The 27682-nt window shown below is 33.3% G+C and overlaps 1 protein-coding gene and 1 long non-coding RNA gene across 2 annotated transcripts in view; one reads left to right on the forward strand and one right to left on the reverse strand.

Annotated features, from left to right (window-relative positions):
• LOC135123707 (ski oncogene) overlaps positions 1-27682 on the reverse strand; it is a 67375-nt gene that overhangs the window by 2816 nt on the left and 36877 nt on the right. The window lies entirely within an intron of this gene.
• On the forward strand, positions 10168-10731 carry LOC135123708 (uncharacterized). Its single transcript, XR_010279693.1, has 3 exons — positions 10168-10339; positions 10392-10610; positions 10669-10731. It is a non-coding gene; the product is annotated as an uncharacterized LOC135123708 (long non-coding RNA).

Below are 27682 nucleotides of genomic sequence, written 5' to 3' on the forward strand. Positions count from 1 at the left end.
AAACCAGAAATTTAGCAAATGGTAGGTGGGTTAATTGAGACGTGGTGTTAAATACAATGTAAACAGTTTTTATTGATCAAAAGCCTAAGTAATGATTATACTGACGTCGATTAGCAACAATGTTAGTATCAATTTTTTATTTATGTGGAGTTTCATTTTATGTGCGCACGCATTATCCCTGAAACCAACAGCTGTAGCTGAATTTACCACAATATTTTTGGTAGTCATAGTCAAGCTTCAATAACACGAAATTATTCATTTCATTGACAGACAATTGCTAAATTGGTCAAAAATCCCCAGAGTTGTTTATACATATATTTAGATTCTCATATAATATTCTACAAGCCTAAATAAAAGTGTTGTTTACACAGAGGCACTGGTGTTATTAGCACACAAGTTAATAATTATCTTATTTCAAACTAAAAAGAAGCATTTTACATTATTTATTTTTTTTTTTTGCAAGATTTATCAACACCCGCGAAAATAGAAGTAGCAAGTACACAAAAAAAAGATTTTAAAGTTAAGCAATAATGTGCCATTTCGTTTGTATATTTCTAGAGGATTTTATTTATTTTGTCAATACGTTTCGACAAGACGTAGCTTTTTAATAAAAAATAAACTTATGTCGCACACCTTTAAATTTTGGTTTAAAACTTACTTGGCGTAAGAAATCGCGTAAGTGAATGAGATTTTGAAGTATGAAGTGGTGAAGAAAGTCAAGCAATGATACTTTCTTAATCTGTCTCATATAATTTTTCTTCGAAAGGACAAATTTCGTAGTAAACAAAAATTAGTGAATAAACTGATGTGAAAATTAGTTTTTGTGTTATCTTGTAGCATTCGCTGTAGTTTTAGTAACAATAGTAATATCGGGGGAATCTGAATCTTCCCACTTAACGGTTGCTACCACAATTTGTTGCTGAAGAAATCCAAGGGTTCGAAAATTCGTGTATGATAAAAAAAGTACAAGAATTACAAACCTTGAAATTATTGTTCGAGTATTTATTCACTCAAAAAAAATCACCCGACATTAAAAAGTTTTACTAAGAAACCGAAGATTCTGTTGTGAATCGAAATTGACCACAAACACAATACTGTCTGGTACAAATATATCAGAATTCTCAAATACCATAATTAATATTAGTCTTTCAATTTGTAAGTAGAATTTAGTAAATAAACTATACCAAAAACATACAATTAAATTTATATTAGGGTGTTTTGCTCGTTCATACGACTTGTGTGGTAAAGTTTTTACGTGACTAGTCCGTAATGGCTACTTCCTTGAAAACATTCTGCCCGGGAAATAATCATATTTGCCAATTGAGGAAAAAAAAATGCTTTACTCACTGAAACGATGAAGTTTTCTTATGTAAAGTAGCCATGGTTCAACTTATTTTCGATATTTGAAATGTGCCATAATGGCAGAATTATAATGTAGACAACAAAACTACAATATTTCTTTAATAACGTTAGTGCATCATGTAACCAAATATGAAGGCAACCATTTCCTTTGGTACTGAAACAAGGCACATTTGGAAAAAATACCAAAAACTATCAGTGCGGGGTTCATACGGTGTTATGCATATGTTACAATATGTTCACTTAGTAAAACTGTAACAGATCACATGTCGCAAAACGGTAAGCAAATTATGATCATTACCAGGTAAACAAACGCCGAAATATTAAGTACAAAAACAAATGAATTAGGAACGTTGGTATAAGCAGGTGATTAGCAATGAATGTGGTTTAAATCAGGACTTTGATGGTGATGATGACGATATTATTAATGATAGTTCCAACGCTGGAATTTCTCCATAAAATGTGATCAAATCAGATTAGATAGATTTATGGATTATCGCGTCTCCTGGTAAATACCTAAATAACTATGTTAATTAATTTAGTTCTATCCTTATAGTCATTACACACAAATCTACAACATTTTGAACAACAGATGTTTACCTTCTATATATACATATACTATTTGTCTCGGTATTTTCATTCTCAGACCGCACTTCTACAATTGGTGCCTAGTACACTTGTAAAGCGATACGAGTTATAAGTATAGTTATAACACTTGTTTAATCTAAAACACGGATTAAGAGCGCAAAATAATAATAAAACAAGATTTTTGAAGATTATGCGTCTCATATGACAACTTACGATTGTTTTTAGGTTTATCAAAGTAGTCAAAACTAATTAGTGATTTGGTTAGCTTGGATAGAGCCATTTGATATCCACTCACAACTGGTGGTTGGTTGGCATAAAAATAAACAGAACTATGCAAATGATTCTTAACTTTGTATTTAAAAATGTGTACGCATCTTAATAATACACATCCATCATCGTTTGCTTTCCCCCTCTAAAAAAGTTCGTTATGAAAGCTATAAATATGACATAATAGGAGTGCGGAATATAAACAATTTGCATATGATTATTATAATTTGACAAAGAAATCCTGTTGAATCTGCACGAACTGAGGCAATTAAAGCCCACAAAATTACTCTTTTGTGCCGTCAAGATAACTTTAGCAAAGTGGACTCAACAATTGTTACTTTGATAGATAAATGTAAACAAAATAATCTGAAAGTTTTTGACAATATTGGACAACTAATTTGGAATAATGATGATTTTCATTTGTAGTTGTGAGTGAGCAACTCCAAGTACAAATGTTGGAAGAATAAATCAATGTATATACAGAGGAAATAAAATCGGCCAACTAATTCTGAAATGAACGGAAAAGTTTTAAATTATTTTCTCAAGAAAGTCGACAAACTAGATCGATTACTAAAATTTGTTTTTGAAGTGAAAAATTGTGGACAGTGAATAAACCCGATTCGTCAGGTTTCGGGATGAAACGCTCGTTCGCGGAAACTCGGGATGAGAGCCAAGCGAGCCAAGGAAAAGCAATCAGCTGTAATTTAACAATTCTAACTATGTGGCTTTAACAAATCATCAATTAGAGAATTTAAAAACCACACTGAATTTAAATATACCGAATTCAAAACTCCCTGTATTTGTCTCTTGTGTGCAGTAAAATGTGAAGCGTAAACTGAACAAATAATAATTATAAAGATTGCCATTTACATCCCACCTAAACAAAGTGTAAATAAAATTATCAAATTCATCCACGAAAATTTGCTCATTTATGCAACAGCACGGTCTACACTGCTCAATCGGGACTTAAATCAATTACTGATGATTTTGAGTGGGGATTTCAACGTGGATTTCTTAAAGGCAAAATCAAAGCTGATATATATTTCATACATCACATTGAATTTAAATATATCAAACGACCCAAGTACAAGAAAATATAGAACCTTAACAGATAGGAGTTTTTTTTAGATATTTAGGCAGATTTCATTCAAAAGTATTTATCTTATTTAATTGTGAACAAATTGTCATTGTTTGCTTTCGATATGAAGTCTGGTGATAAACCATATTTCGATACTGACATGTCGCCAGATAGGCAGGTACAGTATCTGTTATTTGCAACTACAGGATTTGCTAAATGTACCTCTTTTCGAGAATACAACATCCTGTTTTTATATGTGGCATATGATCTTTCACAATTTATGGGAATAAAATACATATGTAAATGCACACCACTCTGCATTTCCTCAGCTTGATGGTGTATAATTTGCAAGGTAAATTGTAGCGTTCGCAGAACTTTAATTTTAATAACACAAGTGTTTACACCTTTACAAGAGTCAACACAGGTAAACGCGATGAACTTAAACTGCGCATAAATGAATCATCAATGCATTTACAAGTAAAGAACGACATCATATTTTTAAATTTTGACGTCTGTTTTGATTTTTTTCGTTCCTTGAACACATGTTTATAGAAATTCTAAAATCTAGGTGGTGCAAATTTAAATCTGAGCGATTGGCGACTTACGTTCAGTTGACGGAAAGGTCAGATGCATTGTTTGCAATTCAATTTGAAATCTTAAATACAATTATAGAAACAATTATTATTACTTTTGTAGTAAAGTAAAGTTTTATCCAAATCCATTATAAGTTGCTAAACATTACACGGTAGATGTATGCACACAAGTATCATTGACGAGACGAAATTTTAATTGTTTTCAAAATTTCTAGTCACTATTTTTTTTTCTTGAATCGTTTGACATATCAATAAAGAACCAAATATTTGATAATTGTGATTTGAAACGGTTAGATGTGGACCCACCGACGTACAGTTGACAATTCAATTTTTAAAATTTCTATAGGTGAAAAATTTCAACACCGAAGACACAGAAATTGCGATGTAGTGAAAAATAAATAACCACAAAAAATGCATGTTTGTTCATAGAAAGAATTGTCAACAACATTATCTATACATAACATGCAGCAATTTGAAAATTCCCAGGATGCTACGAATTTTATCATCAAGCAAACTACGAACATCGAACTGACGGCAAAGCACACCAGAAAATTGTATTTTGCGAGCGGAGCTTATTGGTTCAGGCCCGTTAACCCCTCGTTCCGTCCCTGTTCCTCTTTTCTCATCCTGGGGAGATTATCAAAATCAAGTTACGGCGCAGATTTAAATCTCATGCATATCTTATTTCAGGCGTGTTTGTTCGGCGGGACGAAAAGGAGCGAGGGGGTTAGGCTCTATAGTTTCTTGGAGTCTCTTTGTTCGATATAAGTGTGTTTGGCCGTTAATAATTAAGGTTTTGTAAACATTCTAAATGTTTAAGGGAGACGCTTGAGAGAAGAGCACGTAGGGGGCCGGCTCAAAGGGGTCGCACGAATTCCATTCAATATGATATTTTTCCGTCATATCCTCTTTCTGTTTTTCTTTGTTAATTATTCAGCATCTAAACGTCCACGAGCGGTGGCGTCCTAGATAGAACGCCATAAAACGAAGCGGTCAAAGAGCATCGTGTTATCACGGAACACTAATTTTAACGTTATCTACGGATAAATACGCCATCCGAGTACTTTGAACTCAATAAAAAGAGTTTGGCTTGGCGTTGATGGTCACGGCTGTTATATTAATAAAAATTTCGCCGCTTGTTTTTCGAGGCTTGTGACGTGCAGATCTTCTCGATTAACCTCGCGTTTGACCAATTTATGTGGGTTAGTCACAGAGTATGCCACTAGCGTTCATAATGAGAGGGAATCTTGGATCTGGGATGCTGTATCCACGCCGCTGATGTATCTCGATGTTGAGATGTTCCAACAGGAAATTTACTCGATAATATTTTTACAAAAACAACAACCTAAAAAAAGAACGGTGCTAGCTATTATAAGGTTTGTTCACACAATTTGGGATTCGAAAACACAAGGTGGCACGCATTCTGTCGGATGAGAAGCTAACATTTTTAACATGATTATTAAATCGAAAACAGATTGCAGGGGCGTTGTACTTCAACGTTTATGTTGACTTTGTTGATGAGTTCGCTACAAAAAAAAAACACCTTAAACACGGAATAATCGTTTTTTGCTGCTTTGGTTGTAGGAAGGTTCCAAACATAAATAATTTCATTACCCGAGACAAAATTAAACAAACAATTATTTAAATTCTGTGTGGGGCAGCCCTTGTGACAACTTGGCGAAGGCTATCATAGGTATATTTTTAAACTTTCATATTTCTAAAAAGCAGCAACAATCTTTACGTCTGTCAGTTTGAGGACAAAAAAATTTGTTCATTTCCTTCCTAAAGATTTAAAAATACATATTTACTAGTCGTATCCGAATTGAGGTGGAAATTTTGCTCAAATATCATAAAGTTAGAAGGTGTGTACAGATTTTGACCAACTTGCGGTCCGTTTTCGGACCGCAGAGCTTCAGGGGATTAGCGCACTATTCTCAGATTTGATAGTGAACGAGTAAAAAATTTAATAATAATGACAACGACAATCAGCACAACTTATTTATATGTATTAGACTGTGACCAAGATTCGTTTTTCAGTCAACATAGGTACAGAATAGGGATGTACCGACTAGTGGCCGACCGGTCGGATAAGCCGACTATTCGGCCGTTTTTCATCGTCGGCTGGCAGTCGGCTGGTAGTCGGCGACTGGTCGGTTAAACAGCCGATCGGTCGGCTTTTTTTATTAAAATTAAAATAGTATATAATACAATTAAACCCGGTTTACAGAACCTCAATTAAATATTTAATTGCGATTTAATTTTTAACACGGCGTTAAAGTACCATGTGACCGACTCTACGCCAATTAGACGTCGCTAATGGCCTTGTTAAATGCGTGATCAACTTAATCTCAGTTAAAATATTCTATAAACTGGCCCTAAATTGTGTTATTCTTTATTTTGGTACTGAGTTACTACAAAAAAATTAAATGTTAAAATTATTCAAACAAATTTAACACATTTTTTGGAAAACAAAGGAACTTTGGCTATTCCTTTTAGTAGTCAAAGAAATAGAAAAAACACACTCTCTGTCGCATTTATAAACCGGTTTTAGCAAAGCCGAACAGTCGGCCGACTAGTCGGTTTTTACTGACCGAACAATCGACTAGTCGGTTAGTCGGCCAGACCTACAGTCGGTACATCCCTAGTACATAACATGATCGAAAAGTAAAGAAAATGGATTTATTGACAATAAATTTAAAAATGTATCGATATATGTAGTATATTCGTCTTATTTACTAAATTTAATAAGGTTAAGTATCAGGTAGTTACAAAATTTTTCACCGCACTTCGGACATGCCGAATCTAATCATATTTCATATGCAATTCATGAATCATCATTGCGTCCTCCGTAGTGAGATAATAATCATTTATTTCCCTACAAGAGAAAGCAGACTTTTCTCGTTTTAAACCGCCAGAACTATGTTTCTTCCAGTCTAAATATACTATAGAATCTATAGACAAAAGTAGTTATATAATATATATATAAAACAAAAATTGGTCGAAGGTTATTTCGACATAACTTTCCTCGCCTTGAAATATTGTATAGTCCCCGTCTTCAAAAAATTACAAATTTCATTTTGGGATTTTCGTTTTTGTGATAACCTTTATAAAGTAAAATCAGTGGCGTAATTAACACAAGGGAGCGCCAACCGCACAAGTGTGGGCAATATGAAATATATTTAAACCAGATAATCAACGGGAAAAATATACATATTCTTAATTTCTTACTACATGCTTAACTTTGACTGTTTTGTTTGCCCTTCAAAATAATTCAACCATTTGCACGTTCAGATTACAAGCATCAGGTGTTAAAAGAAAATGAAATTTGATTGATTTTGTGCCCTCGATACACAGGACTGATTAATTAATTAACCCAAGAACTACCATGCTTATAATAACCTTCAAGATTTGACAACATTCGGTTTTTGCAATTTCAAAGTTAAATGGTAAAATATAATTCTGAATTTTTTCCAAAAATCTGGATATCCAAGGTAAAAACTCAACATGCATTATGAATCACACATATTAATTCCATAAAATTTAAGGAACATTTATTTGGCAAGATTATAAAATGACGCATTTTTTAGGTGGCATAAATGCAAAAAATTTACCAGGTTTACGATAACCTTAAAACGCTTGCAAGTTTTCAGACCATTCGGTTTTGCAATTCCAGTGTTAAATTTGTACGATGTTTAAAATTTGACGACAATGGGTCAGGTGGTCGTACTCTGGGGGCATCAAACGTCAAAAAAAAACATAAAAGTAGCTAGTCGTTCAATGGACTCGACTACAATACTTCCTTAGCTTACGCTCAGGAGGTAAAAATTATTATGCTGCAGTTAGAATTAAAAATAAAATTAGTGTTTTCCTGTAACAAAACATGAAATTAATATCAATACTAAATAAACAGTAGAAAATAAACTGTTAGAATTTGAGCCAATGCAAAATAATAAAACATCTGAAGGAATTATAATAAAAAGTTGTCAAATATGGTGTCAAACAGCTGCAACGCCAACATCATTATTTTAACAATAAATTTCATGGCCCACTATACGACTTTTTTGATCATATAGTCCTATAAATGTAATATGGGACCAAGTCTAAAATTTACCCCAGAAGAAGCAAATAATCTGTAATAAAAAATCCTATTAAATAAATTTGTTAAAACTGTTGATTAATTGCGAATTATTCTATTTTATATATGTTTATCTATTTAAGAAATTTTGAACAGTGTTAAAATGAAAATTTTTCAATATACAAACTGAAGGCTAAGAAGGCTTGACGCCACCAATAAGCTACTACCAACTTTAACTTTATATATATCAAAACCATAATTATGAGTCAACAGTTACTTCCACAGCAATAACTATAAAATACACCTGCCTTAATAAATTTAATTTAAATTATTACCCAGTGATAACAAAAATGCTACAACGCGCATAATATTTTTATGGTAAAAATCGTTAAAATACGTCTAATAATCGTTATCATTTTTATCACAACAAATACTTCAGTTAAGTGCTGTACAGTTTTCTGCAATCTGATATTAAGTATCTGTTTGACAAAGTATCACAGAAATTTTGTTAGATAGGTCAGGATTAGCGTTTAACACCTACATATTATGGCAATATTTATCACCTGTTTCTGTTTAATCGATACAGTCCTGTAAAAATTAAATAATCTTTTTGTCGAAACTTCAGTTGAAGTTTTTTTATATTTTTCTAAAAATTCATAATATATATTATTTTTCCTGGTAAAGTTGACAATTATCTATATGTTAAAACAGACGAACAGTATCAAATTCGATTTTAATAAAATCCGTCTAGTCTTTTGTTACCCTTTTTAATCCTGTTGGTCTGAAATTTGCCACAGCAGTGTTATATGACCCGCATTAAAAAATATATTATCATGAGTCACTACACCCATGTGGTCATTAATTTAATTAAGCAAGAGTTCTGGAAGATGGCTCATTTTCATTTTTTCAGACTGCAGGCATTTATACAGAAGCGAAAAGAAAAATGCAGCGTTACTTTCCAAAACTTACAGAAATTTGACATATAACACGTTCGAATTCATTATGTGACGTCTTCCATGTTTTTTCCAAACATTCCTCTGCCAACAACAACTCCCCTAACCGAAAATTTCAAAAGCTAATATATCTGTCATCTTTCCTCAAAGTGAAAACTCAAGGCCGCAGCAAACTTCGCGCAGAAAAATTCCACTCCGATCAACTCGAATAACTCAATAACAGCCGAGACGTTCTCCGATCGCCCTATTTTCCCCTTTGCGGGGATCATGCTAAAGCGGTCAACACGCAGAAGACAATTATCGATTCGCCCCAACTCCTCGACCATCACAACTTCACCGAACGTATACCCTTTTCTCTGATGCTCAGAGTGATGAATTACACGCGGGGTTCCTATTCATCGTCTTTCCCCTCATCTCATCATGACAGTCGTCTCTGAGGGGTCACAAACACCCTGCCTTTGTCTGGCGGCCCCTTTTTCTTCTTCGCTTGCTGACCTTCCCCGTGCGTTGTATCTACGGTGTTGAATTGATGCGTACTAGACGCGCTTTATTCTTTTCGGTGCGACCTATATTGAGATGAGTTTTTTTCTAAGTTTTTTCTCTTTCTCCGAGGGGTGGATGTTAATTGCGCTAATGGGACTGAAGTGATCGCTTTGTAAAGTTTGGACCTATTTTTTTGGGGACCCTTCCGATGGGGACGCGTCACGTGGAAGTAATTACCGAGGACAACAGAATACACGTGATGGAGGTCGACCGTGACGCATGCAAAACAGCCCTCGAACAGTTTTGGTCGCTGTTCCAACAAATTGATCAAATTTTACCGCAGCTTAGTTTACTTTGTAATTTCATTAGAGTATGAATTATTTTGATGGGTAATGTCGTATTTATTATCTAATAATAATTACATATAATTACTGCACTGTCTTAGCGTGTAGAAGATACAGAAATGGCATTCATAATAGTTATTTATGTACCAAGGGCACAAAGAAGATGTTTATATTCGAGGGCAACGTTTACAAAATCGAGGGCCTCTGGCCCGAGATTTTGTAAGTTGCCCGAGATTTATAAACATCAAGTTGTGCCCGTGGTGCATACAAACTTTTATTTTTCACGCGAGAAAATCTTAAAAAAACACTAATTTATAAAATTAATTCGTAAAAAAAAAAATTACGTGGCGTTGATTTTGTTGTCAAGGAGATTCTATGTTTATTGCAAACACGGCGCGGCGTCTATTCACGGTGTCAACGCGTATATTTTCGACCGCGGAAATGAATGAGGAAAATTGTGAAATTCCAGAAAACATTGTGAAGAAAGCGCAAAAAGCCAATGAAAATGTGTTACCTGGAACATCAGGATCCATATATGAAAAAGAATACAAAATTTTCCTTAATTGGAAGATTAAGAAGTGGCTTACTTCCAAGAATTGGTGAGTTATTCTGTTTATAATATAATTATTTAACTGTGTTCTTCATTTTTAGTCAGAAAAATATTCACCCAGTTCCTTATGGTGAAAATACTCGATGGTCAAGACAACTTTAAGAGTAAACGACAACATAGACATTTCTAATTATCATAGTTTGACATATTTCTATAAAAAACCCAAAAGGTTATGTGGAAAAAAATACCGAGTTTTGACTGGCGAACAAGTCATGCAATTTGTAAAAGATGCTTCCAACAACAAATATTTACTTCAGAAGGTAAACTAAGTTATTTTTTGATGATTGTAATTAATTTAAATACGAATGTTTTATGCAGTAAAGGTAGTTGGAGGATGAGTGAAGACAATTCTAGATTTTTATATAATACGTTATTCGGTGCTAGCAGAATGGAAGCAGAGGCAGAAATAATTCCAATAGAGGTACCTCCGAAAAGTTTAAGTTTACCTGAATAGTTTGGTATGAATAGAAGTTTGTAAATTGTAATTTGTATCTTCGTTATTAAATAAATTGTCAAAAAATAAATAAGTAGTTAAAAATAAACAATAATTTTTTAAAATTTTTGTTTAATTCGGTTTAGCAAAATAGGGCATAATGAGAGGGCATAATAACTCATTATGCCCACTCATTGTGCCCCGGATATAAGATGCCGCTTTACGTTTATCAAATCATGGATATAAAACAAACATTATGTACGAGTGAAAAATAAAAACATTAATAACTCACTCCAATTCTACGTTTAGTGTTAGTTTTTAAGAATAGCAAGTAATATTTTACATTTTTTTGGAATTTAATACCTTGTGACCTAAAATTTTAAAAGTTATCTTGTTTGGTTTTCAGTTATTTGCGAGGCAAATTAAGTCAATTCGAGTCACTTAAACTACGAATAAAATATAATATTGTTACGAGCCCCATACGACGCCTATGGGTCCTCTAGTATGTAGTATGACTCATCGGCCGGGCTGCGCGGCGTTCGCTAAAGGACAGCCTGGAAGCGGATGTCGCGACGGCCCCAGAAAATCCTCGAAGCGGCGTTCTCGATCCATCGAGAGAAACGTATATGTTTAAATAGAGGCCAACGTCGGGGACGGAGATTATGCAGTGGAGCCAAGTCCAGCGAATGTTAAGAAGAGCCAGACAAGTCGCGCCGGAAATAGTTTGTTGTACATAATCGCTGTGCAGTTAGTCGTGTAAATTTGAGCTAGTAAGAAATAAATTGTTGAAGTTCACACCCACGCCGCTTTTATCACCCGTTCAACGTAACAATATTTTATTTTCAAACCATTAATAAATATTCTTCTGAAACGATTATTTTCTGTCTACTTGTTTTGCACTTGTTAAGCCAAGGAAGTCTTAGTAATCGAGTCCATCCGAGGAAATGCCACTTTTATGTTTACTCGACGTTTCATGACCCCCACAGTACGAAAAAAGTAGTCTCCCGTTTCCGTCTGTCTATCTGTCTGTCTGCATCCATTTTTATTAGACATGTAATCTCCGAAACTGCTTGACCGATTGTTGTCAAATTTTGTATGTATATTAGAAATATCATGTAGATGGTTAAATATTACCCAAAATTTGAATAATCATCCCCACCAACAATTTGATGACGTCATTTCAATGAATTGTATTTTAAAATGATTTGAATGTTATACGAAAATATATTCCTATACTTGTGGTGTACGAATCCGCTTTCAGTTTTTTCGCTAAATGTTCAAATTTTCGCAACATTTGCAAGGTATAATAACATTATATTACAAACCAATTAATTTTTTATAATCCGTATAAATTAAAATAAAGGTGTGTGTGCATTGTTAAACTACAGGTAGAGAAGTATGTTGTGCGTGTGTTTCAAGTTAGTTCTTCTATAATCAAATTCACATATCAATTGGAATGGTACAACAATGGAGTCAACAAAACAAACCTTTATTTATAGATTTTTTTGGTCACCATGTAAAAACAATTAAAGAAAAAAAAATGAATACATTATTAAACCACTGTTTATTATATTTACGATGACTTTTGGAAGATTTTAGAGTATTCGTCGTCAAAGTGCTGGTAGGGACCATGAGACAAATCTTCGTTAACGTGTTACTATCTACACTAAAACACATTTAAAATTTCAGTACAATCAGTTTAGTAGTTTCGAAGATTTTATGTCTAATAAAATTATCAACAGAGGACAAACGACAGACAGACGGAAATGGGAGATGAGCATTTTTAAACTCAGGGTTTTTATGAAACGTCAAGAAAATATTGAAATAGCCCTGATTGACCCGATTGCAATATTTCCCTAGGTTACGTTCGGTAAATTGTAAAAATTGGTAACATTTAAAAATTTTCGACTCAAATTATTTAAAAATGAACGTTTGAAACTTTTTAGTTACTTTGGTTAAACGAACACATAAAAACTGGAAAGTGTTCAACTTATTACAACAAATTCCTTGCTTATAAGTAAGTTTTCTTGTGATTTCAGATTTGCAAAGTTTGTTTAAACCATAATTAAAAAAAAACTGTATTATACAATCTTTATATTTTTTCTTTCGTTATAAAAAATATAAAATATATAGGGTGCTTTATACGATTTGTTGTGAAACATTTAAATGGAGTACTTGAAAGTGGTTGCATATTTGAAACTAGTTGTCAATTATAATCCGAACTGAGTTGTACTAAACGGTATCGAATATTTTTTTTTAATTTTTAACGAATAAACGCTTGCCTAATCTTCTACCACCAGATCGTTGGGACATACAGTATTTCGAAAAAGTTCCACTTAAAATTCATAATTCCCTTAATTGACGTTTTGTTGAAAAATCCTCGTACAGCTCATTTTTTTTTTTATTTTTTTAAAGGGCGACAGCAACTTCTTTCTTTTGGATGCTGATAGATATTTTTATTAATTAAAAGTAGTGATATGCCTAAAATCACATAGTTAACGCTTTGGTCGATTCTTCGTTTTAATAATGATAATACTAAAAATAAATTTACACGTCAGTGTTATTTTAAAAAATATTTAAAATTGACCTGTCAGAGGATTTTTCAATAAATATCAATTAAGGGGATTATTACCGCTCTGTATGTCTAGATGACGTAATAGCACAGCCAGTGCAATGTTATTTTTCAGCAATCAATTTTATGTGTAACCACCACACTGCATTTTACGCTATAAAACAATTCACACCTACATCCATTCGTTTGTCAATTTTATCATACATTTGCAAAAATATTTGGCAAGATAGAGACAAACTCAAATTCAGTAACTGTTTCATAAAAAACACACATCACGGACGAAAAATGTTGTAATGCTATTTTCGTTTACAACATTTTTTATTCGTGTAGATGCATCATGTATAAATAACTTCCACAAAGTTTTGAAAAACACTCATTAAAAGTAATTACATAAATATATTTTGATAAAACTGACGATGCCAACCAAATCAATTTTTTGCATGGTGGCACAATTGTTTTTGTTTTGTTCAAATTTATTTTGACTATCAAAGGAGACAAGCATTTACGCATGCTAATCCGAGTTGTTTTTTCTTATATAATTTGATATAATCGTCTGACAATTTATATTTTTTAACCGGTTCATGGTGATAACCTCGTTATATTTTAGAATGAGTATCACGGTTAACAGAAGTTTCCGTAAATAAATCGTAGATACGAAAAAATCATCTAAAATAAAAATTTCTTCAAATAGGTTACAAGTGTGAAAATAAGGTTATACGTTATCATCAGACAGGTAGATGTTGAGCAACAATTGACGAGCTTATCTTAGCTGTGGGCCAAAGAAACTTTCAAAACTTATGGAAAAAAAATTCACGCAACGCAGTATTTGTTTGTCTTTATTAAATGATGCGTCTTGTAAGACATAACATTCTACATCTACAGTAATAAAATCGTTGTTAAACACATATTTGGTATTTGAGAGTCTTTGTAATTAGTCGCATGTAAATAAGATTATTTTATTGCACATTTAAAAATAGTGCTTAAAACTGAATTATAATTATAGTTTTAATTAAGTACATCGTTACACCGTCGTAAAATAATTACAATAATTACTTTAGCAAGTCAATTAATAAATTTGGCGAGAAAAAGCTAACTTTGGTATTGCTTCGCAAATAGGTCCCATCATAAAAATCTTCTCTAATGAGTGAGCTAACAATATTAAATAATGGATCTACAAAGGAAGAAATCTTTTGATTGTATATCCTTATGTACTATTTCTTTATTAAATAATTAACCTGTTTATAAAGGAAATAGACGATTATTAACTACGACCATTTGAAAAATGTACATATATCTACTTCCAAAGTGGATGTCAGAGTCTAATTCGACTGTATCACAAAATTGCAAGGGAACAAATCGTTCCACCCAAAGAAACCAATATAAAAAAAAACGCAAATGGAAATTCCTTAAAGCTGGAAATCTGATCTTTAATTTGCCGTACAAACACCACACGTTAATTCTAAAAATTGTACCAAAAGCTTTCAGACAATTCTCAGTTACTTGGCAAGGGATAATTTAAAGCACTTTCTACGCGCATTTTTGCTAGTTTTTGTGGGAACATGGTCAAGTTGTGATGTTGATATGATTTATATAAAGCTCTGGAGAGTCGTGTCTTTTCTTCTCTTATATGATTTCTATAGTATTGTTAATCTTTGCAAACAACATTCGTGATATAGAGTATCATTATCGTATCAGTTGTCTGTTGTATATAGTGTGTTTCAATTTTCATGAAGGCGGTTTAATAATTTCTTCATTTCACAGAAAATACAAGAAATTTTTGAAAAAAGTTTTAAAAATAACATTTTTGCCTTACTGCTACCATCCTATGATAAAGCAAAAGCAGCAAAAATTTGCGGAGCAGTGAAGACGCAGCAAAATATCAAAACTGGAATTAGAATTATTATTCAAAATTGAGCTTTGAGTGACATTAGTATATGGGAACACAATGTGACATTTCCCACGTTCGAGTTTTGCGAATTCTAATGCAAACATTTCATGACTATGTATACTCCAGTTTACGTTTAGTTGGCAGCGTGCAAAGCATACAAACAATACATTTCATATGCGAGATTTCACGGTAGTATTACCAATTTTTTTGCTACTCTCAACTTCCAAACCAAGCGGTAGACGAATCTTGTATAATTTAGCTAAAATATTTATTGTCCTTTTGTGTATAGGGGTTAAAATTGAATTTTTATGTTTGTGTTTATTTCAAATATATTTTATGGTATTTATCATGTTATATTTCGAAATTTATTTGAAATTTTTAGCCAACACGGATTTTTTATTTTTGCGAATTTTCCAAATAATCACTTGTGATTTTGTAAATTATACTTACTGTACAATCATTTTTCAAAGTAACAATATAAATAACGCTATTATAAAAAAATGTAACCATTCAAAGAATACATCTGTCACAAAGTGTCAACACACAGAAAATGGAATGGGGATTTTAAGAGAAATGTGACACATTATATCTATGCACAGAACATATAAAAATATATATTCCTTCACTTGTAGTTCTACTGTTTTAGTAAGCAATGCCAAATTAAATACTTTCCACAAGGAACATCAACAAAAAATTAAGCACTCATCTGTAGCATATGTACATGTTATTTTCCACTTCTGTGTACTTTATGAATTCTGATGGTTAAATAAAAATATTTATTTATATGAATGACAAAACAGAAAATATTTTTCAATCCTACAATCTGGGACGAAAAATCACGTTTAGAATTTCCCACAGTCACCAAAACCCAACCACGAAAATTATGCGACACACTGTGTAAATTTTCTTTCCACCCTTCGGTCTTCCCCCATACTGTAACCGTGCTGACAACCGCGACTCCAGACATCAAGTTAATGACCCTCCAAATTTCCATTGTACATAAAAATGAACCTTCGGTCAAACCGAACTGGCTTCATCTACAAAAAGGAAGTCCGTACCGTTGCCGCTACGCCGCCCCACAAAAAAATCCGTGCACAATGGATCTCTTGCTCCGCGGGAGGGCGGTCCTGGCTTTTCATTATTACTTTTCCCGTTTCGCTCATTGAACTCGACCGGTGAATAGAAGCACGGTACGGATTTCCTCTCTTGGGATTTAATATATGACACAAGCCCACCCCTTCACGCACCGCACACAGTGGGGAATGGAATTTTTCCGATTTTTCTGCTAATCCTTAATCTGGGCGGGAGGATAATATAGCGGCCGTTCCCTCTTCTGTCGGTCACATTTTCATCGACGAGTCGTAATTTTATTATTTGGTGGCGGCGGTCGCGGCACCGGCGGACGAAATGGAAATCGTCCTTTCGCCCCTTTCTTCTCTATCGTCGCTCTTTTCGCTCCCTCCTCTCTTTCCGACTCTCCTCGGCTCTGATGGAAAGCAGGCCAAACACGCGCTCCGTCGACAATGAATCTCTCCCGAAGGCGAGGTCTCCCGGTACTTTCCCACCCTTAGACAGCGGCGGCTCGTACATATTGTCAATAATGTACCTTAGACACGTCAAATCTGCGAGTTTCTAAAATTTTGAATATGCCAACCCGAAAACAACACCCAAAAAACAAACGATTACAAGCTGAAGAAAGAAAGCGACAATTATGCCGGAAAAATAATACTCAGTTATAAACAATAAGCAATAAATAGTTCTTAAATGTAACTACGTTTACACAGTTTTGTAGTTTACATACACAGTCAACAGTTTGTCAAACGGATCTTCAAAATGCAGTTTTCTCTGCACTTACTCTCGACTGGTACTAGATTGTCGAATTCCTTGTCTACGAACATTACAGCTACCTACACCACGTGAAGCTTAAAAAATGAAGGCAAGTTAATAACGGAAAATAAGTGTGGTTTAAAATTTTGTCTGCATAAAGACTGTGTTCAATTCGTGTTGGGTAAACAGTAGACGACCTATACCCCAAACACGCAACCAAAATATCATTTCATAACCCCTGCTGCCGCCTTAAACAGAAATATGAAAATCTTGTTTCTCGTCACTATATAGATTTTTTTTTTTCAAAAATGCTATTATTTTTTTAAACGTCAGGTGCTAAGCACCGTTAAAGATTAGTAGATGGTATAAAAACAATTTAGAAGAAAACATATTGATAGTGTTATATACTGGCATTCTAACAAGCCAACCCATATATGAATTCTGGTATTTTCCTGCTATAAGCCCAAAATTAATTTATCTCAACGATTTGGCGAAGCAAAAAATTAATTTGTCAATTTGCTCGAAAATCCTGGAAACACATTAGCCTTGTGCTTAGCTTCAATATGTGATCAAAAAATTTGTTGTCACACCAAAACAAGGTTCATATTATTCTCATATATCGATGTAAACAAGCGTATCTTCAGATCAAACTGATATCCATGTATGCGGCACACGCTTTCTAAGGTCGCATTTGTTGTAAGCGATGTGTATCAGAGTGCCAACTTCACAATATTTTTCATTTTTACTTCCCAGCTGTAAGCTACCAAAATATTGCAATGATCCCTAGAGTACGAACAAGTAGGTCTCCCGTTTCCGTCGGTCGGTCTGTCTATCTGTCTGTCTGTCTGTCTGTCGTTTGTCCACATTTTATTAAAATGTCATTTTAACGAAGATACGAGTATAAATTTAATAGTAGTTGGTCACTTCAAGTAAGATAACGTGACGTCTCACTATGTTGAGCTACTTTCCTAATGGATGTATTTATTTTTGAGATATTCCTTAAAATCTTCTGTAAATCATAATAAAAACAGCCATAATACTTATTTACGAAAATCTTACTTATATTAAATAACAAAATATTGGTCAAAGATTATAAAATTTGATTTTGCGAAATTTTATATTATATGATAACCCCTATAAATAAAAAATATATAGATAGTACCAGTCATCGTGTAAAACAAACATTCGAAGAGGGGATTGCAGCTCACACGGTGCAGAATATAAGTGCGAAAATCCAGAAGTGAGGTATTGGCTATATGTAGGAAAGACGTGGAAAATATTGCAAACAATATTTTTTTGTCAAACAATTGTAACAAAAATCAAGGCGGCTTCATAAACCATGAGTACAGGAATTCATTAAATTTACGCAAAATGATAAAAGGAGATCGTCAAATTACTTGTGGGGATGATTAGATAACAAAATTTGCTTAGTGTTTTACCAAGTACACGATATTCCTAACATAGATATAAAGTTTGATAACAATCGGTTCGAAGATTATCTGTCTAATCGCCACAAAGACTACAGACGGACGAAATGGGAGACCTATTGTTTCGTACTCCAGGGGCCTGCAACGTCGAGAAAGCTCGAAAGAAATCCCATGGATCCTATTGCAATAATTCCTTAGCTTACGCTCGAAAAGTAAAAATAGCATATTCATACGTAAGCTAATGAAATTCATTTTAATCAAATATGGAAATTTGTTTCGAAGTATCACAAGAGGGTTACATTTTTAAAACTCAAAGTCAAAAGCGACATTTTTTTTTTCATAGCGTTGCACTAAAATTAAAACTTGTAATCTTGAATTTTTAAATTACAAAAAATAAAAATTACAAAATTAAGTGCCACATTTTTTTACCATTTCCTACAACTGGCGATTAATAAAAATTCTAGCAAACTCAAAAGGAAACTAAATTAAGAAACTCAATTGATGGCGTCGTTATCTAACGAAGGTAAAAACAAAAGCTGAAATTTGTTACCAATTCAATTGAAACCTGAGAAATAGCGTCAAACTTCGTTATTTCGGTATTATTAGTCTTTCACACACACATTTTGTATGTATACAACTGTGGTAAAATGAACTTAAACCAAATTTAAATTTATTTTTAAAGATAAAATTAAGCAATCCCAAACAATGTCTTATTTTGTAACCAATACTTCCACATAATAAATTTGTGCGATTTCTTTTGTTTAAATTTACAATCACTTTAACGTTACGATAACGATTATAATTAGTGATAAATTACATCATGTGATATAATACTACTTCGACTAATATAAATACACCATCTATAAAAATCTAGTACGTGTTATTTAAATATAAGCTGGAATAATTAATAAAATAAAGCACATTGACGTACAGATCACTTCAAATGTTAAAGTTTTTGAAGAAATATATGCATACGTACATTTTAACAAACAGAATTATCATCATTGGCCAAAATGTTTAAAGCATACAGTTGAAGTTTTCAATAATATTTTTATCAATGGCGGCCTGTATCGTGAGACTGCACAATTTTAATTGTCATTAATAAAAGTAAATATATAAACTTAATAAAATAAAAAAAATTCTTATAAGAATAATTTCCTAGAGAACACTTGAAAAAACTTCGTAATTACTGACACTACATCTTAACAAAAAGGGTATTAATTTACTTATCATTAGTTTTTTTTTAGCCACAACAATTAATGGAAAGGGAGTCAGTAGTTCAAATACCTGTAGGAAATATTCAGTAAAAACAACCTTCACTATTTCGGGTTAACCATATCTTACACCCCAGCATATATTTGGAATTAATTTCCTTGCAATCAGATTTTATTTATATGTATATACACGGTGTTTACTAAACATGTGGTAAAAATTTATTCCTTGGATTATTTTAACATTTTCTTGTCCTTTTCGAAAATAAACTTTTTTCTTTCATACTGCATGAAAAGATTATTAATCTACAAAAGTGCTGAAAATGACTACCGCCAGCTAAAATCATGAAGTGAACACTGTGTATAAGAATGTGTACAAGTAAGAGCGTAGGCATTTAGCTGAACACAATGAGAATTATCACGACAGCAGAAGACTAATAAATGATACACCCAAAATAAACGACATGTTTACAAGGTAAATGACCCAACTAACATTAAAAAATATAGACTCAATTAATTAGTCATGACCTTCTTTATTTCTGTAACAATAATTTATAGCACTTGTACAATGTTTTTAAATTAACACCGTATGTTCTCCTTCTATGTATAGTACACATAATTGTAACAATTTATCATTTGTTGCCCCCATTAAACCCACTAGGCATGGCGTCTTATTATCCATTCAAGACAGGTACAAGTAGCCAGATCTAGTCACATTTATTGTTAAGCTTCCTTGTTAAGGTTTTAAATACCTTTAAAACATTTTAATGTTACTGCAATATATATTATTTACCGATGTGTTTTATAACAGGTGGGGACTCTTATAGAATTTGTGATTGTACAATGTAACACTAACCATAACAATTGCTGAGAAGACACCAAAACAACATGAAACTAGACGTTCGTGAGATGACCTTATTACAATACTTCCTTTGGATATAACCCGGGAGTGCCTAAAAGAATCTATAATGAGTTCTATCGAGCGTGAATCGAAATACACGTTCTCCTCGACGTTTCTTAAACTTTGTGAAGTCCAACCATCCGCCACTGTTCCCAACCCTCCTCCTGCCGTCCCACCCCTAAATGACCCAGTCGCCGCCAATCTCTTCGTCTGCCTTTTTCAGTCGCGTGCTATTTCCGTATTTCAGTGTGATAGAGAAACGCCGCCACCGCCCCCGGCCTTCAACCGAAAGCCGACGCGTAACGAAACCGCCGCCGACGCTGCCGCCTCCACGAAAATTAACACGTCGCGTCGATACTCGCGACACCAAAACGTTTAAGTACATTTAGAAAATTTCATATCCCAAAATTCATGATAAACGCGACGACCGTCTTGCCACATAAGGGTTGATGGAAAGCGATGGCGGCACCATCTTTCAACTCCCCTCCAGGCAGCTGTTATCACTTTCGCTAAGCAGGAACGACCTTGTTCGCACTTTATTGGGAAACCCTTGAAATTGCCAAGAAAATCGATGAAGCCACCTAGCAATTACGTGTTTTGCCCGATTAAGTCGGCTGGCGGCGGCGGCGGTTTGCACTTCGAAATCTTGTGGTCGTTTTAAGGGGAATTTTGCACATTCTTGTAGGATTTGAGTAATTTTGAAACAAAACTTGTCAAAATTTTCATGAACGATACTTGTCAAGGAGGTAAACTAGTGGATTCAATTATAAGAAAGTAATGCACAAAATTTGAGATAAAAGGTTTTAATCACAAGACGACACAATCAATAACATCATACATGCATGAAATTATCTTGTAATTGCAACGTAAATTTTTGAAATCATTCATAATTCTGGTCTTTTAAAAATAAATATTCCGTCTCATTTTTTGGCTCCAGTAATTATTAATTTCAAGCTACCAACTGATGACTTACCAAGACCGACAATAAAAAAAAGTACTACGTTATCTATTATCGGATATCGAAGAATTTACAGGCCTCGGCTTAAACATTTCTTTTGCCAGTGCTAGATACACTCATGCGATTAAAAATTGGAAGAATAGAAAGAAGTACAAAAAATCATAAGCATGATAAATGGCACGATATAGCACGTGCAAACAAATAACGTTTTCATGATTTCACGATCACTATTAAAAATAGGCACAATTTCATCTCAAATGTAAAATGTAACGGTGACACGCAATTCTTTCAAATTTATGGGGAGCTAACTCCATTGTATTTTAAAATTGTGTTATTAAACAAATACCTACGATTTTTAAATTGCAAGGTGCACATGTACAACTTCCCTTACAAATTGACCTACAAATTATGCATACTTCCGGAGATGCATTAATTTAGGTAATCAGTTCAACACGTTTGTGGTAAATTCTTGCGGCAGTAAGAAACCTTGACACCACGGTTGTATTTTCTGAGACTAATTTAAATCTTTTACAATTTACAACATATTTTACGAACAAGTTTCTTATCTAAAAGTACTGCGTCAAAAGATTCTCCGCTATATTGATTTATCAATAAACGATAGGTATTAAAAAGCAGACATAACAATAGTTTATCATTAATAACTTCACACAGTGATAACCGTAGATCGACGATAACATTATCTTTAACTTGTCTAAAGAAAAAAAAAAATGATGCGCCAACACTTAATACATGATTTCAAAATGATAAACTTATCTTTTATCGACGTATTGCAAAGATATTTTTAACAAGAGCTATAATTTTCGTGACTTGTTAAATTTCAAGACTATTGTACCCATATGTCTGTAAATCGGTAAATTACACCAAATCAAATGCAATAGAACAGAAATACACATTTCGGAGCATTTATAATTGTTAATAAACTTTGACATCTTGAGTTCACGTGAAAATATGTGTTCTTTTACAATGTACATATAAAATGTATAGTCATTTAACTGATTAGATTTAAAAAACGTAGTTATTATCTATCATCTAAAAAATAAATTTCACATATTCGAACCACTTTATTTAGAAAAAAAAAAGTTTCAATTCACACAGCCAAACTATCTAACATGTAAACAATTTTATTAAATTACAAATCAATTTGAATTGTGCAAATACAAAACATAATTGCATCTAAACCAATTTTATTTAACAATGTGCATAAAAACGTATATAAATAAAGTTGTACGTTTGACTACGCACTCTACAAATTCCTCAAAAGTTTATCATCTCTAAATATTGTACAAAACCCACAAAAACCTCAAATCAAATCAAATCAAAAACCAAATAAAATCTTTCTTTGCAATAGATTAATGAAAGAAAAACGTCTCCATTTAAACAAATTTACAAAATCAAAACGTATTTTACAATTTATGTTTACATTCCAATGTAATCTAGACTCCATCGTCGATAAAAATCAAATAACAGCGCAGTAGCCTAAAATTCTAGACTAGTTCGTTATCACGACGTCTAAAATCCAAAATAAAACTCAAGAGCGATTAAATACACACAAAGGCATGGATTTTTCCATGATTGTCTATATGTACTGTATCAACGTCACCGATAACGACTGATAGCAATCGGCGAGATTTCAAATGACGGTACGAAATGCGTATGTTGGAATTTTGACGCCAAAAATCAATTTTTAGAAAAAATGAGATAAAACAAATATTGACGATTGATAGGGAAAAGGTTTTTCTACTCCTGTCACACAATACGCTGACTTTAAGTACTTTCTTTGTTCGACAATGTAATTAATTAACTATTTATACATAAGTTGTGCGCATAATTTCCCGTGAGTTATGATTTATCTATCAAATTGTAACCAACCGTCAAATTGCAATGGCAAATTTCATCCCTGTGACTAATTGTTTGTTCTAGGATCTGTCGTAAAAATCTAAAATTTTAGATTAGAAAATTGAATCATACGTTGCAAAACCGATATTTAATTTAGAAATTAAACTGAGTTTGTAAAAGTGTGGCAATAGGGCGGCAAATGTGGATAACCACTAGGGGTAAAAATTAATGGAATTAAAATAACTGATAAAGGATGACATAATAAGCATGTTCTTGGATTGCCCATTCGCCTGCATTCCCCCTACCCAAAGCCCACTCCCTCACTTTTTAAATGAGACTACTCATTTAGTGACACTTCATTTAAAAGTGTTAAGATGACTAACATTACGATTACTTTTTGTTGTTTGTCTGCACGTCATTCAATAATAATCTATGAAAATACTAAAAATTATAAAAGTGAAGTCAACAACGTAAACGAAGTATAATAGTATGAATTACACACAAAATCAAACAAAAATCTTTCTGATGAATTAAAGTAAATGTTTTAATTATAGTTTGTTTATCAGACGGATGTAAGGTCATATTTTAGTTAATTTACAATATTGCTGATATTCCAATTACTATCAGTCATGATTAATGATTCCTAATTTATCTGTTTTTTTTTTAGTTTACTGTCGATTTTTATCAACATCTTTGGACAAACAAAATCTGTGATTTTACATTTTAATAATTATACAAACTTTTTAATTGAAATAGTTTCAACTAAAACGAGAATCTGAACCTCTACAAAAACATTAAAAATTTTAAGTCAAGTAAAAGTAAATAAATTAAAGTATTTTTGCAAAAGAACTGCTGTTATCTTCACTACTCCAGCACATTCGGAAATAAAAGCCAGAAAAGTATTTTTTGGAGGCCGACGTTTTGATACTTTGCTGTCATTGCCAAAACTGTAAACATCAAATACTTAACGGTTATAATTAAGGCACAGATGTCGGAGTAAAACATAGGCGTGTGTGCCTTGAGTTGCAAACCTCAAGGCCAGGTGTTTACGTTGATGTTGTTATGAAATTTTGCCTTATAGTTTAACGCCACCGTAGAACGTTTCTGCAATCGACCTAGAAAAAAATACGCAAGCATTGCGTTTTGGGACATATTTTTTAATAAACATTTACTTAACTATTTGCGACGATGTCATTAACTCCCTAGAGGGGAGACTTGTATATTTTTTTATGGATATTCTGTAATTATTAAATCGATATTTGGACCTTGTTAGAATTTAAAAAAAAAAAAAATGTTATATGGGTTCCAAAACAGGTTGTAGAACTTTGTTTTATAAATTTTATTTTTTAACAATAATTCGGATGGAAAGATTTTTTATTTAACCTGTGTAAATTTTACTAAGTTAATAAACCGTATCACAATATAAATTTCAAGTGCATTTATTTAATAAAATTTTAACATAACGTTATTAAATGTTTGCTGGAGGTAAGTAGCCAAATTTTTGTTTGAATTTTACCATCTGGGCAACATTCTTCAAGTATATCCAAAATTTCGCAATAATCAGTCCAGTAGTTTCGGAAATTAATTGTTTAATAAAATTGTCAACAGACGACAGACACAGGTAACACGAATCCAAGCACTTTGGAATTATATAAGCTATGAAAGGTCAAGAAAACATTAAATTAAACATGCATTACAATGACTCTATTACCAGTAAGATAGTACTAAATAAGTAACCATTGTTTAAAAATAGATTAAGTAATTGTTCCTAAATTCTGAAAACTCTCTTTACATTGAATGGAAACACTGATTTGCAAACGTTCGTAAAACTTATGACATTATGGTGGAGGCGCCGGGTAAATTCGGCACAGCATATCAGTGTGACACCATCCGTAGATCTCAAATTGATCTAATTCAAGAACTAAGAAAACTAGAACACCTGAATGATATTTTTAGATATTTATTACTTATTATTACTAATCGACGACAAATTAAATACACTATCCACTGTGATGCAAATGAATGTCAACCAAAACAAGAAGTGACGTAATTTGCACCACAATGGACCCCTATACATGTCAGTAAACTTTTCCAATTTGCTATTCGTGTTAAATGGATGCGACATAGACAAAAATTAACAGATCGTCATCACAATAAAATTTGGCAGAAACTGTAACATTGTTCTAATTACAGTAGCTACACAAATAACTATTTCGTCTATCCCTAAATCACTACAATGTCCCAGAGTGCGTTGGTGCAAATGGCGTTCGCCCTTCCTGCCCGATCCCTTCCACCCTTTCTAGATTGCGTCGGGAGTTAAGTGTCGGGGTGGCAGGAGACGGCGGCGAAGGAGGAAGGGGGAGGAGGATTCCCCGTCTGGGCCCAGACTAGCCGGACACACCGCACCGCCGCCACCAGGGACGCCTCCGCAGTGCGATACGGCGCCTACGCAAGCGCACGCACGTTCATTGTCGCCCTTTTAGGACGCCGGGACGACACCTCGCCCTATTCCCGTTCCCGTTATTGAGGGACAGACACGTACCATTTTCCTCGTCACTAGTGGCCCGGCTGAATGAAATTCGCTCCGGAGGTTGGTTGCACCAAGGACAAACGAATTGTGCGAATTGCGATTGCTGCTTAGGGAAACAATATTAACTCGAGAAACAAGAGGATAAGTATGTATCGGCTTTCCGAGGAATTAAATCCACTTGAAATTGGAAATAAAAAATCAGAAATAATATGAGATTTCAGCCTCTTGAAAAGCTGATGCGTAGGTGAACAAAGCGCTCACAATACAAGCATTTATTTTAAGAAGATTACAAGTCTTACGTCTGAGATCTCAAGTAATGAAAATTGTTGTTGAATAAATGAATTGGACGTTGAATGAAATATAAAACGGCATTTTTATTGTGACATAAGAAAAGAAACCTGAGCAAACTTGACATCCAGAAAAATGTTGTTGTTACACTCGACCCTTGGCGTGGAAAAGCATTTGACACCTGTAAGTATGAGTGATATTTACCTTTCGTATCTTCGCAACTAAGGTCTATAAAGCAAAAGGAGTAACCCCTACAATTGATGACATATATTTAGGGCGGTATTTGATATTACATACATCTTTTAATTGGCCCTATTGTAAGAGTACACCGATTGGTATTTGCAACTGTGGGTTTTGTTGAACAATCACATAGCTTCCACAACAGACTAATTTTACAACTCCATCGTGTAAGCTTAGTAACTGTTATAAGTTACCACTGTTTATGAGTACATGATTAACAAACTGTCAATGTTTTCGAAGAAATGAACTTACATATGTGTATATACTTATGGACATACTTAGCTGAAATTCCCAGATGTTTTTAAGACACCAGGTTAGGCGTGTCGAAAATAGGGAGCATAAAGCGCTCATAATACAGGTATTTGTTTTAAGAGAATTACAACACTCTTTAATTCAGAATCTCAAGTAACAATAAAGATAATACAAAATGTGTAAGAATATTTTATTAGGTTTAAGTCTGTATACTGTTAACAGTGGAAAAATAAAAGTACACTACAAGGGACATGTTTGTGTATTTTGGTATGGTCAGGTAGGTCTTCAATATAATTAATGGCAACATTCACATGTGAAAATATATATCCCGTCATTAAAGTCAGTAGAAGTTATATAGAGTAAAAAGGATTTGTTTTTTTCAAATGGGAATCGTATGTTTCATCTCATACTTAAAACAGCAGCAGTTCTATAAAACAAGAAAATTGAATTCCAAAGTACTTACAACTATGAAAGCTACTGCGCTTATAATTTCCAGTCCATAAAAATAAATGCTGCAAAATTATAGAAAAAATAACTTAATTGCAGAATTGTAAATGCCGTAAATAAAGTCGTAGGCGCGTTTTACGATCACACTACCTTACGTAATAAACATGCAGGGCACCGAATTCCCCTTTACGTTAAAATACAGACACAAAAACAAAATTGAACATTTTTGCTATTTATAAAACCTTATGCTACTTTCAAGCGGCTCTCAAATAGCCGTACTTTTTAAGATTACAATGTCTTATTGATTTCACCGGTCACTACTTTCGAAGGTTTTTTGCATTCTTACCGGTCCGTGCAAAGTGGATATGGAAGTACTGAAATGTTGCAAAAGTAACAAGTATTTTATAAATTCCATTTAATATTTTGTATCAATTTTTTTAATAAAGTAACCTGAAGTGATTCGCATTGCTATGCGTTTTAAGAGGAAGGTCTTTTTTAATG

This window comes from Zophobas morio, unplaced genomic scaffold, assembly GCF_036711695.1.
Source record: "Zophobas morio isolate AGI-343-1 ecotype UQ-CSIRO unplaced genomic scaffold, CSIRO_AGI_Zmor_V1 ptg000006l, whole genome shotgun sequence".
NCBI lineage: Eukaryota > Metazoa > Arthropoda > Insecta > Coleoptera > Tenebrionidae > Zophobas > Zophobas morio.